The sequence below is a fragment of the Sminthopsis crassicaudata genome, chromosome 1 (assembly GCF_048593235.1).
Source record: "Sminthopsis crassicaudata isolate SCR6 chromosome 1, ASM4859323v1, whole genome shotgun sequence".
NCBI classification, from domain to species: domain Eukaryota; kingdom Metazoa; phylum Chordata; class Mammalia; order Dasyuromorphia; family Dasyuridae; genus Sminthopsis; species Sminthopsis crassicaudata.
Genome location: NC_133617.1, coordinates 339,462,563 through 339,478,511, shown reverse-complemented (window position 1 = coordinate 339,478,511; position 15,949 = coordinate 339,462,563). Strand labels below are relative to the sequence as shown.

The 15,949-nt window shown below is 32.0% G+C and overlaps 1 protein-coding gene across 1 annotated transcript in view; it reads left to right on the top strand.

The window, feature by feature from the left end:
* The window catches only part of TENT4A (terminal nucleotidyltransferase 4A), an 81,711-nt gene that overhangs the window by 32,046 nt on the left and 33,716 nt on the right, over nt 1-15,949 (top strand). The gene's annotated exons all lie outside the window — the stretch shown is intronic.

The window sequence follows — 15,949 nt, the reverse complement described above, 5'->3', positions numbered from 1 at the left end:
TAAGTTGAAGAAAAAATCTCTTTTGGAATACCAAAGGACTTACTGATTATTAAGACAGGAAAAAAGCATTGATGAACAGTGAATTAATGAAAGGTAACTTGTCAGAGATATAATATGCTAAGTGCTAGTGATATAAATAAATGAGAAGAAACATTCCCTGTCTTCGAAGAACTCACATACAATAAAAGAAAACAACAATATAGATTTTCTCTGCAAGTTAAATAGAAAGGTCCAGTGGTTCTTATGATGCAGCAGCAAGCATATGGTTTTATCTATCTTTAAGGTCATTTCTATTGATAAACCATTATCTATTTCTGTTGTTAAGCTTTTGGATTGTTGTAGGGGACTGCAGATATTGGGGAACTCTGGAAAACTATACTTGAAACAAGGATACCTACAACAGGGTATTTACTCAGTGTGATTGATGAGATAATGATTCGCTAGTTAATATATGCTTAGCATATGTACATATACTTAGTATAAATACTAATACTTAGTATGGTGATGTAATGGTTCTACAATTGAAAACATGTTCAGTGTGCTGTAATGATGTAATTGTACTAAGATATATAAGGGCTGAGAAGACTTGAAATAAATAGACTGGAGAGACTGGAGTGAGAGTGTGGTCGAGCTTGATCTCAGACTCCAGACTTCAGAATGATCCTTGAGAAAGCTAGCCCCGGGCATTACAGATTGTGCTAAGGATTTTGGTGAGAACATTTTCTGGATCTCAGAATCCTGGGGCTACAAAGGAAGAGGGGGGGCTGTATTACCCATTTCTTAGATCAATCTGCACAAGTAAGAATGGATTGCAGGGGCACCCTGAAATCAAGGTTGGAGATGCCGTTTTTCCAGGGCTTCTTGGATTTATTTGCCTTTTTTCAGTAGTAGTTAGTATTGTTGGTATCAGGGAGGGTGGACCTTTTCTTTAAAGGAATTGCTCCCTAAGATGGTATGCAAGATAATGCAAGATTTGGATCACTTTTTAAGTACATGCATGTTTGTTAATGAAGGCTGATGAATGAGCCTTAAGATATCCCACTGTAGGGGTTTTAAAATTTCTGTTTTTTCAAATCACTTTGTTGAATTATTGGGGCATATCTGTATTACTTGATTCAAAAATTATTTATTTAGCTGCTGCTATAAGAAAAGTGCGCAGTTGAACGTTCAAGGACAATATGAAGAAGGATAAGGCTCAAAAGTCTGAGAGACTGTAATTTATGGCTAAAAGGTTCTAGGAAGCTTATATGTGAGGAGATTGCATTTAAATTACAATTACAGGATGAGTAGAGTTTTAGCAGGCAGATGTAGGAGTAAGGTATTCCAGACAAGATATGAATCCAATTTACAACATCCATGACATAAATGGTCATCTCAGTTTCTTTTAGGAAATATCCCATGAGGTAAAACCTATTAGCTATTCATATAGCTCATTGCTTTTGTAGACAACTAATATCAGTGAGATGTTTTTCTTTAGTTGAAATCTAGTTTTTTACTCTGAGGTCAAGCTGTTTATTCCACTAAAATTCCTATCATATAAGGAAGAAAAGACTTTTGGAGACTTTTGAATAGTGTGATAAAAGAATTTTAGCTTGATTTAGTATGTAATAAAATGCTATGTTTTGTAGTAGTAAGGACTCTTGGTCTGAGAAGTATGAAGGTCAGTTTGATAGTGGTATATGATTTATTAGCATTGTATGGATGGAGTCAGAAGATTGATGCAAGGGGATCAGATTAGTGAGTCACTGAACTAGCATGGTGTAATTGAGGGTGATAAGAAAATACAGAGTATAAAAATTGACCAAAAATGTATCATTAACAGCTTAAGTTGGATGAAGAAAAAAAGTTGGAGATGTAAGGGGCCTTCCAGGAAGCAAGAGAGTATATAGAAGACAAACTAGTAAATGTATAAGGAGAATGCAGATGCAAACATTGTGTATTCCCAGAATTCCAGAGAGGATTTAAATTGGTTATTTGCTAAGATTTACCATGAGTCTAAGGTAGGAGTAGATCACATATAGACTTTTGTGTTCTTGAATGTGGATTTTTTTGCACCTGTTAAAATTAGCTGTGGTTTGAGTGAAGTGGTTGATTTTTTTTCTTGAGACTTTATGCAATACTTTCTCCTTTATAACCATCATTATTATGGTATTATAGAAAAATAATAAAATTATTTCAATATTTAATAGCAGTCTCTTGTAATGTTAAGTCTGTGTTGTGAGTCACCATGTTCACATGGCTCAAATTAAATTGTATGATAACACATCAGATAACACATCAAAGCTCAATTCAAATAATAAGTCCAAAGTATCTATTTTTTTTTGTTGTTGTTCACAAGACACAAAGCTTTTTATGTAGGGTTTACTTCATAATATTCAATTTTAATCAATATGAAAGTACACATGAAATTTTTTGTTTGAATCTATAGTTATGAATTATGTGAATAATGATTTTTTGAAAATGCAGTTTGTTACAACTATTTTAGAAGGTATAGCTTAATAGCTTAAGTCTTAATTAAGTCTTAATAGACTTTTTGTACCAACTTTTGGCTTTGTTGTAAGTCAAGATCCAGATCTCCTCAAGAACACTAAAGTGTAACTAAAATAATATAGGTTGTAATTAATTACATCTTATAAATTAAGCTGTAAGGACAATGATCTGCCTGGAGCTTAGAAAAAGGAAACCAGAGAATATATTTGGTTAGTTCATCATTGTCCTAGGTTGAAAAATGTCTTATTAGCAGTCATATTGTATCTCAGTTGTTGGGGTGTATTATACTGTCAAATGATACTGTCCTTTAAGTTCATTCTACTTTATTTTGACAATATTCACTAAATGAACTGATCTTAATTGATTTTCAAAATAAACTGTCTTCTGAGTAGAGAATGCATTGACTAGCTGACATGAGTATTTTGGTCAGCTTGATCATGGTGCAGATAGGGATAGGAACTGGGCCTATGATTTTATTGTTATAGAAAATTCCTAGGTGAGTATGCTAGCTCCACCAATGCAGTTTGGTACTTTCACTGCAACCTAAGAGTGTTAGAGAGTTTAAAGCATAAGCACTTTGCCAGGGTTATATGGTCCATAAGTGTCAGAGGTAGGATTCCAATCTGAATCTTGCTGGAGTCGAGGGCAGCTATTCACATTGTCATGTTATGTATATAACATATAAATTAATAAACCCATCATTCTATTTTATTATTTTTGAATTTTTTTTAGTCTGAACCAGTCCCTATAATCTCATAATCTACACCTACTAGTATAATAAAATTCTTGAACTTGTAAGTATATCCAGATCCTTGACCTATTTTGACCCTATCACAAGCATATTAATTCAATTGAACAAATAACTGTTGCCTAGTATGTGAGAAACAACAAGAAGATGATAAAAGTTGTAAGAAGGAAAACAGTAATTAGATATAGTTCTTGCCATCGAGGCAATCTGCTAGGGTAGATAATATGTATATACCTTTATACCTAAATTGATAAGTTGTTTAGTTGCATAATGCAAAATTTCACTTTGTATTTCTCTTTCGGATTTATAAGCCTGTAAGGGATCCAAGGAGATGGCGAGGTAATTATCAAGATGTGTCTGTGAAGGAAGAATAATCAAGGATAGCATTGTAGAGGAGGTGGCATTTGAGCTGAACTCTAGGGATGGTAAGATTTCTGTGTATGTGTGCATACAAGTGTGTGTGTACATGTGTGTGTGTGTGTACATGTGTGTGTGTGTGCGCATCTGTGTAAATAAGGATAGTTTTGCTATCTTTTGCCTCCATACATAAGACATACTTCTATGCCTGTTGAAATTTTCTTCTAAGCCTTAGGTTAGGGGCTAATTTCTTCATGAATGATGACCTGATTCTCTTCCTTCTTCCCTAATTGCTCTCCCAACCCTGCCACAAGTTCTCTGAGTTTCATATTTTTCTACAGTTTTCTACTTTTCTCCATATATTTTTTTAATTTGGGAATGTTATATTCCAACTAGTAGATTAGATAAGCTTCCTGAATATAAAGATTGTCGGTTTTCATCTTTTATGTCTCTAATGCTTAGCACTGTTCCTTGTACATAATAGTGACTGAATATATTTCTGTATCAAATTTAATTTCAGTTACACATTGTAGTATAAATAATTGTAAAAAAGCAGGAACAGTCAAGAAGAATTTGGGGGAATAGTGGTAGTCCACAACTTAACACATTACCTTGCACATAGGTTCTTAATAAGTGTTTATTGACGAGCTGATTTTGGCAGAATCTTTTAGTGTGCAAAGGGAAGTAAAAAATATATGCTTCATATTTATCCTTAATCAGCACATAAAGTAATACTTTTGTCTTTTTTGTTTCCAGAGTTCATTCCCTTATTTCTTAAACCTATTAGTTTTTGAACAGAACAATTTATGCCAGGTTTTCCTGTTATCTACATTTGTGATGTTACTTAATATTTAATTTTATTATACTCTAAAGACTTTTGCTTTTTCAACAGATAGTACTCTTTCAGCTTGTCATACAAGGGAATTTAATGTCCACAATGTTGTGTGATAAAAAGAGTGCTGGACCAGTAGTCAATAGATTTTATTTTTCTGACCTTTATTAATGATGTGATTTTAGTCAAATAACAGTTTTTTTTCTAAATTTCAATTCCTTATCTGTTAATAATAAATAATGCCCCTTTTATGTCATAGGGCTACTGTGAGGATGAATTTTCATAATCTTAAAAGATAGTACCTTTTAAACTCTTAAAAGCACTAAATACAAATATGAGGCAATAGAATCCTTTTTTGTTTCATTCTCTCTTGCTGTTATCTTGATGGAACTGAATTATGTTAATGACATCAAGCAATTAATAAATATTTTCTGAGTGTTTACTATTTACTACTGTTTACTTAGCATCGTGTAGGCATCATGGTACCTTCTGTAGTGATGGGTACATAAATCATCCTAAAAATCATCAGGTATGTTATAGATTATCTTAAAATAGAGTCTGGTGTTTGCCAGACCTGGAGTCAGGAAGAACCAGATTCAAATCCTGCTGCAGAAACTTACTTATCCAGGATCACACAGTAAGTATCTGAGGCTGGATTTGAACACGGGTCTTCTTGATTCTAGGCTGTATTTTTTCTACTGTACCACCTTGTCACCTTGAAAAAAAAAAACCCATTGCATCAAGAATGTTAGTTGTTCAGATTGTTATTTGCATTTGGAAGAGCAGATAGTGATTTAAATTGTCTTCTAAAATCTGCATCCTACATGTGTTGTGTGACAGTGAGACATCGAATACAAAGGTTATATGCAGAATTAAAAATGAAGATTGTATAGAGGACAACGGAGTATGATAGATATGTGTAGGCTGCAACATATATTCAATCATGTATTCAAAAACTTTGAATAATAGGAGTAAAAATTGTCATCAAGGAAATGGGAAGAGATGCTGCACTGAGTACTCTCAAAAAGCCAGCAAAGAGCTAGGAAGGCCATTCTTTGGCAAATTTATGAGACTACATGGAGAAGAGTTCCAGAGGATAGATAGGCATTGTTTGGTTGTCATTTGCCTCATTGGAGAGAATCTCAAATTGATGATCACAGATTCATTTGAAAAAGGTGGCCTATACTTTTTTGCAACAGAAATTTATGTTTAAAATGTAGGGTGCTCTTGTCAGTTTTCTTTATTCTTAAAAACTATAGTTTTTAAGATGGGCAGCCACATCCTTCCTTAAGGACTTGATTATCACTTCTACATTTAGAATTCCCAAATCTATATTAATTTTCACTTTTTGCCTGAACTTGAATCCCACCTTCTTATCTGCTTGTAGGGCATATCTGTCTGGATATCTTATTGGTACTTCAATTCAACTTATCCAAAACTGAATTAATCGTCTCCTTCTTACCTCCTTCAAACTCCCCAGTTTCTGTTGACAATTTTGCCTTTCCTCATCAAAGCCTAATAGTTTTCTCATTTTTCTTTTCTTTACTTCCTATATTGTCAATTGCTAAATTCTGTTTTTTTTTCCTTAGTGTATCTTGCATGTATTCCCTTTACTGTATTCATTTTCAATATGTCACTCCCTTACATGATAAACTCCACTGTTTCCTTTTTTCCTTCAGAATTAAAAAAAAAATTCTATTTTTAGTATTCACAGCCTAACCCTCTCTAGTCTTCTTATACCTTACACCTCACTATTTATTCTTTGATGTAATGTCACTGGCTTCTTTGCTGTTCCAGAAACTGGAACCTCCATCTCTCTGCTCCAGATATATTCTTTGACTGTTCCTCATGTTTGGAATGCTCTTCCCTCATCATTAATCCATACAGGTTTCCTTGGCTTCCTTTCAGTCCCAACTAAAATTCCATCTTAATGAGGAAGCTTTTCATAATTCCTCTTAATACTTCTTAATATTCTTAATATTAATATTAATATTCTTAATTTTCTTTTTTAAAATTATTTCTCATTTATGTTCTATGTATCTTGTTAATACATATTTGTTTATTGTTTCCCTGAATAGATTGAATTCCCCGAATGTGAGCTCCTAGAGGGAAAGGATTGCCTTTTGTCTCTTTTTGTATCCCTAGCTTTTACTTTAGCTCTTAGCACATAAGAAATGTTTAATAAATACTTGGTGATAGGTTACCACTCTAACCTAGTTCAGGCCCTCATTAATCACTCTCTTATGCTATTATTGTTTTCTAAGTTATCTCCAGGCCTTTTGTCCCTCCTCTATAAGATTTGCTTCATTCCCAACTCATAGATCTGATTAGGTACAAACACCTTGTTGTTGAGTCGTTTTCAGTCATATCTTACATTTCTGTGATTCCATTCCATTCCATTCCATTTTCTTGGCACAGATACTGAAGTAATTTGCCATTTCCTTCTCCAACTCAATTTACAGAAGAGGAAACTGAGGCAAAGAGACTCAAGTGACTTGCAGAGTCACATAGCTAGTAATTGTCTGAAACCAGATTTGCTCTCAGGAAGATCTGGCTCTCTGCTCTCTAGACCTTACACTCTATTCACTGAGCTACTCATCTGCTCACTTAGACACTTTTAATGACTTCCTGTTTTTCTCTTTGGCTAATTTATAAATTTTAGCTTCACATTTAAAGACTTTTTTTCATACCTGATTCTAATCTAGCTTTCCAAATTTATTTCACATAATTTACCTTTATGTATGCTCTGTTCTGGACCAGTTGGATTATTGTGGACTTTCACATAATGCTTTTTGGTTTGCCAGTACTTACATGAATTGTCTCATTTGAATTGCACAATCACACTATGATGTATGTTTATGCAGTTTTATTCCCATTTTATAGAAGAGGAAATTGAAACTTAGAGAAGCTAGGAGGCTTATCTTTGGTTACTCTATTCATTAGAGTCAAAGGCAAGATTCAAATAACATTCTTTCCTCTTTCTGTTATGTTATTCCTGCTTCTTTCATTACTGATATATTGATAGTGTTCTTCCTAATGATATAGATCCAAGAATCCCTTTTCTGAATTTCTCCTTTGCCTATGTTTCTCCCCTCATTATATTATATTTGACCATTTTCATTAGTATCCTCTAGTAGATTATAAATCATTGAGAGCAAAGACCGTTTTATTTGTATTTATAACCCAATAGTCTTTTACAATGTAGACCAGTAATGTCCAACTTGTAACTCCAAAATTCTGAAGTAGGCCTGAACCAGATTAAAATGTAATTGGGCAATATTTAGGAAAATAATTTAAAAATGTTAAATTAAACTTAGATAATATTAATGTGTGGTTTTCAGAATCATTATATGACCCACAGGGGTTAATTTTTATTGAGTTTGACATTCCTAATGTACATTGGGAAGACAAAGACTCTAGCACAGTAAATTGGGAAGAAGAAAACAATATGGAGGCTAGATACTGGTGACTTTGCATTATTAATTTTTTTGAATGAAGCTATTTGTCTGTAGATTTAGTGGATTAGTTAGTTTTTAAATGGAAAATTACATAATACTAACTTTGTTGGCACAGTAACCCAAAAATTTTTGGAGAATTGAACTGAGAAGCATGTTAGTTATTTTACGTAACTAAACGCTACTATCTTATACGTTTTTCTGACTAGGATAGTAAAGGTAATTGTTTAGATACGTAAGTTGTCATAATATGTTGTTCAGTATTACTGTCTTTTAAGATGATGATTAATTTCTTTTATTCGGTATACTGTTAAAAATTGTATTTTAAAATAATTTAGTTTTTGGATCCTTTTAGAACTTTAGAGTTTAATTTAACTTGACATTAGCCAAGTTAAATACACAATGAATAGCAGTGTCTCCCTTAAAAATCAAATGTCTATCCTGGAAGTTTGTTTTTTTTTTTTAAAAAAAGATGTGTTGCAACAAGTCACATAGATATTTTCTACCACCCTACTGGTTTTATTTGTACATCTACAGTTAATGCAGTTAATAGAAAAGTGACATAATAAAAGAGGACTTGGTTTTTTTAAATACCAGTTTTTCAAGGCTACATTTTTTTTAAATAATTGTTTTTAATTGTATGTAAAAATAATTTTTGGCATTAATTTTTTTAAATTTAGGTTTTCAAATTATTTTCCTTTTCCCTTCTATTCCCTTTCCTTGAGATAATAAACTTTTTGATATCAGTTATAAATGTGGAATCATAAAAAAATTTCCATATTAGTCATGCTGTAAAAGAAAACACAAACCAAGAAACTTTCTCCCTCCACAAAAAATAAAGTAAAAAAATAGTATGCTTTTATCTTCATTCAAATTCCATTAGTTCTTCCTTTGGAAGTGGGTAGCTTTTCATCACGAGTCCTTTGGAATTGTCTTGGATTATTGTATTGCTGAGAATGACTAATATTGCTATTACTATGTACGATGTTCTCCTGGTTTTGCTCACTTTACTTTACATCAATTCCTATAAAATTTTCCAGGTTTTTCTGAAAAGGTTCCTGCTCATCATTTATTATACCACAATAGAATTCCATCAGAATCATATATCACAACTTGTTCAGCAAGGCATAAATTTATTGTATGAGTGCATATCTGAAGAAATGTGTGGTTTAGGCTAAGTGTTCCTAAGTTAATAAATAAATATTAATTATATATATATAAATTTAATAAATAAATTATGTCCTGAAAATGTATACAGGTCTTATTAACTGAATTTGCCACCTACTTTCATGTGTCTTCAAATTTTTTCATTTTCTAATGACAGTTCAACCTTTTGGTATTTTAGAAGCTCTAGGAAGCTTTACTTATTTAAAGATGCTTAATTAACATTCATTCCAGTTTTTCTTGCTTTTATCCTTTCATTCAGAGATTTCTGCCAATGTCTTGTGAAGGACAAGAATGTGCATATTCAGGATATGGTCTTAAGCCTCTTTTAGTATTTCAATAAGAACTGTCTTGGCAATTCTTTCTAAATGTTTGTTAATGACTATAATTTCTTTTTTGATCATCTAATGAAATATTCTGAAAATCAAAAATAAACTGGTTAGGTAGAATAAGTAGGAAAGTTGGAGGCAGCTTCTAAAGTTGTTGGAATGATTTTAAATGCTTTTGGTACAGAGAAATTTAATGAGAAAAAAAGACCTAAGGAAATATTTTTAAAAATTAATTTATAGATTTTGTTTTAATTCAAGAGAAAAACTAAAATAAAAAGTATAAGTCCCAGAAAATGTTCAGCAAAAAGTACATAAAGGAGTTATATATCATAGAATCATAGCTACCTAGTCTGTCTCATTACAACATAATTGACACATGATTATCCACCTTCTGCTTGATGACCTCTAGTGAAGAAGAGTCCACTGTCCCCTCACACATCCCATTCCCCTTTTAGATAAATCTAATCATTAGGAAGTTTTTGTCTCCATAATCTTTTGGTTCTACATCTGGGCCCAAAGAGGATAAATCTCATAACCTCATTCAAATGATAGCCTTTCAGATATTTGGAGACAGTTTTTACCTCTCCATCTACTACTCCATTATCCATTTTAATCTTCTTTTTAAAAAACATTCCTAGTTCTATTATCAACTCCTATAAGAAAGCTCTTAGTTTTTGTGGTTGCACAACTCTGGACACTTTTGGCTTAACAAAGTTCTTTTCACGTGGTGTCACCCAGAACTCTGCGCTATACTCTACATATTCTGCACTCCTGATAAGGTCTGACCAGAGCAAGGTACAAAGAGATTATTATTTCCTTATTCTAGAAAGCTTTTATGTAGCCCAAGATTGCATTAGCTTTTTTTTTTTTTTTTTTTCTTTTTTGGTGGCCATCACACCATTCTTGTTGATTATATTGACCTTATATTATATATTTTCCTTCCATATCAAAGTGCTATCATAATCATGCCTGCCCCATTTTGTACTTGTGAATTTAGTTTTTTGACTACCAGTAGAACACTCTATTTATTGAATTTCATCATACTAGATTTAGCCCATTGTCCAAACCTGTCGACATTTTTGCACCATAACCCTATATTAGATAACTCTCAGCTCTTATCTAAAAATTTGATAAGGATTCTGACTGCACCTTTATTAAAGTCATTATTGAACAGCTGAGGCTAAAGCTATAGGTCCCCTGCAATACTCCACTAGGGCCCTTGTGTTGAGCTAATTTCTAACTATAATAAGTAATCTTTGATTCTTGCCATTTAGGAGTTTAAATTTGTCAAATTGTATTAGCAGCTAGCCTATGTCACCTCCCAACTTTTGCATAAGAATAATATGAAATTTTAAAAAATCAAACATCTTCCTTATAAACCCAAATTATAACATTTTCCATGATTAACCTGTGTGAATTCTTATTGAAAAAAAGGAAATCAATCTTACCTTCATGAATTTGTTGGCTCTTTATATTACTAAGTCGTTTTTAAAGATTTCACTATCTTTTTAGTGTGTTCTAAAATTTTCAAGGAATTTGTTGCAATCTCATTGGCTTCTTAGAGCTAAAATTCTATAATTTTTTTTAAAGGAAGATATTTGCTCTTTAATTCTGTGACATCTCACCTTTTCTCTATAATCCTTCATCTCACAAGTGATTGTAGTTTAGCAGTAGGTACTTTGCTGTAGTTCACCATAGCTATGCACTTGAATTCATCCAGGGCATATAGGTGTTCTCTTTATTGCCTTAATTATCTTGAGTATCAGGTCCCTACTAAGTAGATTTGTTCTTTCACTTTCATAGAAAAAGTCTTTACTTTTGGCCCACAAAGTAAGCTTAAATAAGAGAATAATTTAAGAACTGTTTCTCTTTATTATCAGATTTCATCTCATATCTTCTTTGACTCTCCTCTTTCCCTAGTTTATCTTTAGAAACTTTTTTCCCCCTTCTCACCTCACTTCACCTCTCTCTAATCTTGCTAAAATTCAGAGCAGTGAATTAAAAATCTTGTTTTTCCCCATAGACCTTCCAATATTGAATTTTTCTGTATCCTTCATTTAATCTTACAGGAATTGTAGCATGCTGTTGCATTCTTCTTCTGAAATCTATTCTTTGTTTCACCTATATTTTTAAACATTAGTTCTTTTTTTTTTTTTTTCTTATTTTTGTGCCGTACAAAGAAATCTTTCCTTTTTTAATTAGGAAGTCAATAAGGTTCAACAAACATGAACATTTTAATATTCAAAGATCAGAAAAAAGGATTGTATATGCAATTTAACTTCTATTACAATTTTTGAAAGTGTATGTTAAATTTAATATGATATTCCTTACTTTTCTTTATCCCCTTCTGAACTTTCATTTATTCTCCTATGTATTTTTTTTGTTTCATTAATATGCTTTTTTATTATTTTTCACCACTGTCCCCACTCACTAACTTCTCTACAACATTCCACCCCACTCCTTGCTCTCCCTCTCCCTCATTAAAGCCCCTCTTTATAGTTAATAAGTATAGTAAAGCAAACCAGATTTCTTCATTGGCCACATTTGAAAATTAAATCTCATCTTGTATCTCTAATTGATCTTTTCTGCCAAGAGAGAAGTACAAATCATCATCAATATTTGAAAATCATAACTAGTTATTACAAAAATGAGGAGTGGAGAGTACATGTAGTATGAGGAAACTAGTTGTCCGTAGTCCAAAAGTTTATTTAGTAATCAGAAAGATTTTGAGTTAAGGTTGGGGATGTAAAATTATATTGGTGCTCAACTTAATGTGGATACCTGATTGGTATTGCCCACTGTACCTCAGAACTCCTGATCTCAAGAAATCTGGTAACCTCATCTTCCCAAATAGCTAGGATTACAAATGTTCTCCATCTGGCACCAAACTGTTCTTATGATTACTACTTTGTAGTGTAACTTGAAATCTGGGAATGCTGTTTCTTCTTCATTCTATTCTATTCTTTTTTTTTTTAATTCTCTTCAGATTCTAGGTTGTCTTTACAATGAATTTTATTATTTTGTCAGGGTTCATAATGTATCTTTCTTAGTACAGGTATACATTTTACTATGCTTCATAAATATTGTTTTTTTAATAAATTGAGTGTTCAGTGCAACTCTGCATCAAGGAAATCTTTCCCTGTTATTTTTCCAGTAGCCTATACTCTTATTGTGTCTCTGTGTCATGTTTTGGTAATTCTCAACAGTATTTCAACCCTTTTCATTATTATTATATCTGATATGGTGATATATGATCAGTGATCTTTGGTGTTACTCTTGTGATTGTTTTGGATTTCCCCCAGCAAGCCCATATAAGATGAGATTATTCAGTAAATGTCTATATTCTGTCTGCTTCTCCAACAGGCTTTCCTGTTCCCTGAGACACAACAATATTAAAGTTAGGTCAATTAGTAATTCTTTAATGGCCTCTAAGTGTTCAAGTAAAAGAAAAATTCAAGTCTCCAACTTTAAAAGCTAGAAATGATTAAGGTTAATGAGAGAGACTTGTCAAAAGCTAGACCAATCCTGGTTAGCAGTCATCAACATCCCAAGCACAAGCAAAAAGATTACTGCTCACTGAAGTCTCAAATGATTATTAGCATTTTTTAAAGCTATAAAGTATTTTAAAAATTAAGGTCGGTACATTGCTTTGTAAAAAGACATAATACTATTGAATACTTAATAGACTATAATATATCATAAAGATAAATTTTATATGTACTGGGAAACAAAAAAAAATCATGTGACTCTATTAGCTAGAGATTTGTCAGTATTGTTAGTCTTTTCAAAGAGCCAGCTTTAGTTTTGCTTTTAGGTGCATAATTCTTTAATTTTCCATTTTATTTATTTCCTCATCTTTTCCTCATCTTTTGGGGGAGATTTTGTTCAATGACATTAAGTTTTCTGATTTATAGCATTATTTGCTAATTGAGGTTTCAGCTTGGACTCATTTACTCTTTTGAATATAAAATTATATTCCTATTGTGTATTGTATTGAATATAATTATATTGAAATTACTTATTCTTCATATTTGAAAGATTTTCTCTTCATGACTTCCAAAATTTGTTAATGCATGTCAGTATTTAAAGTGTGAAGTTTTATCCTTGTAGTATTTTGTATACTCTCATGATTTTGTCTGCTTTTGGAATTATAGACTTCTGTTTCTTAAATTATGCCATAAAATTTTTTAAAAGTCATACTCTTTAGGAGATTTAGGATCTCTAGAGACTAGACATATCTTTGATGTCACTTTTATATAAAATCCATTTTTACAAATCTTTCACTATATTTTCCCCTCCATTTCAGTATTCAAGTTAGTCTCTCTTTATATATTCAGTATATTCAAGTTAGTCTCTCTTTTAAACTCCTCCCCATGTGTCTCCATCTCTTTCTTTTTTCCCCTCCCCCATCTGCCTCTGAGTATTTCATAGTATTTATTATTTTGGAAAATTCTTGATCAATTTTTTTTCTTATTTAGCTATTTAGGTTTTAATTGTAAATTTATTCTTTTTTTTTTTTTTTTTTTTTTTAATGATATCCAGGGAGTCCACATGAGTCTTTTATCAGACAATATTTGTTCATTTTCCTTTTTTAAAATTAGAATTGTTAAAGTGTTTTTCCTTCTATTTTTAGGACTTCCCTGGTTCAACTACATATGAGCTAGGTTTTTATTCAGGACATTGTAGTATTTTAACAGTTTTTTTTATATTCTCTCTCACTTTTTTGCTAGTTCCCTTTCCAAAGATGGACAGACCCTAGTCTGTCCTCAGGTCTTATGTACTAGGTGGCTTTACTCTCTTTTCATTAGGGGAAGTGACAGATCTTTTTCATGAGTAAATGGGGAGAAACTAGATTTCTAATCCCATTATCTTGCTTTTCCTCTATCCTTTGACTCTAAATCCTACATACCCCTGTTTTCAGGCCAGCCTTAAATTCTCAGTTCATTTACTCCTGCTTCTTGACTCCTTTTGCTCTCCATCACTGAACAGAATCAGTGCATGCTGCTTTTTGTGGGTTTTGCATGTTGAGAAAAATAGACAGGGCCACTACCATAACAGAGAAGGAGGTGTTCTATAGTTGTCCCCTGAGTGATAAGCTTGGGAGCTTGATCTTGTGCTCATTGAGGCAGGTATTTAATAATAGTTGGTTGAGATTAAAGTTCTTAAGTATTAAAGTTTCTTGGGGTTATCTTTTGGATTTAGTTGTTATTTCTGGAATGCTTTAGCTGTGCTGGTGCTGATTAATTGAAGTTATAATTATAGTAATTGTTATTTTGAATTATATAATGTTTTTAAATTTATTTTCACAATTCTTACTGACTTTCATTCATTGTGCTCAGTAAATTACTGAGTATCATGCATAAAATTATTTTCATCCTTACACCACTCCTTGATGCTACAATAGGGCATGTCTTATTCCTTTCTTACCAATGGCAAAATATATCTTAACACATTTTCAGGCTTCAGGTGACTTGAATAAAGTAGCAGGAAATAGAAGGAAGATCTCCTGAGTTCTATCACTGTGTTATTTTTTTTCTTAGTTGTTCTAAAAAAAAAAAAAAAAAAAAAAAAGAGAGGATTTTTAATTTTGACTAAGAACTACATTATGGGAATATCTTGTAACTAAAGGAGATCACAGATTTTTATGATTTATTAGATAAGATATACAAAATTATTCGAGGCCAGGAGAGTAAGCTAACTTGAGAGGTAAGTAACTTGTGATACTTTCTTTGAGATGTATCAGAGGCAGGATCTGCACTCAAGTCTAACTACCTTCAAATCCAGTTCTCTCCTCCCTTCTCTGCAGCCTCTATTTTACTCATATAAAAAGTTTAAATAAAAGATGTTTTTATAGATTCATAGTTTGTTTTTTTCTTTTAATGGGTAGTTTGATCTTTATAGTTATAAATAAATTGTATTTGATATGAAATATGAAACATTGTTCTTTTAAATGGCTCTCAGTTTAACTGATAGAATTTTCTGTCAATACTTAACCATATATTTTATTATTATAATTAATATACTAAAATTGTTTGATGTCCTTGCTCCTCTGCCCTTTTTCTTATAAATTCATTCTAGAAAAAATTGACTTTCGCTTCTAGACTAATTATGTTCCTTAAGATAGTGTTTACATGTGAAGGATGGTTATTACCTTTCTGATAAAAAAATTGTATACAATTTAATTGCATTCCAAAAGGCTGAAATCATTTTCATTCCATAAATCATGAACAAATGGCTTTGGCTTTTATTAATTAAGCACTTTGAACATATGGTTACTTTAAAGATGGACTACCAAAATACAGTAACCCACAGCCAACCCCAGGGTTTTTCAGTATGGTTCCTGTCCAGCTTTTCAACTTTTTAAAAGTGGTGTTTTAAAAAAATACATACACACAACAACAACGTACTCATTTAGTGGGCATCTTGTTGAAGTCAGCACCGGAAGCTGTAAGTAGTATAGTAACAATAGTGACATCGTTTTGCTTTCCTTTTTGACAGCTTTTTAAGTCAGATAATATTGTTTATTTTGCCATTTATTCCAGTAGTAATAGAATCTGTATATTTAACAAATGTA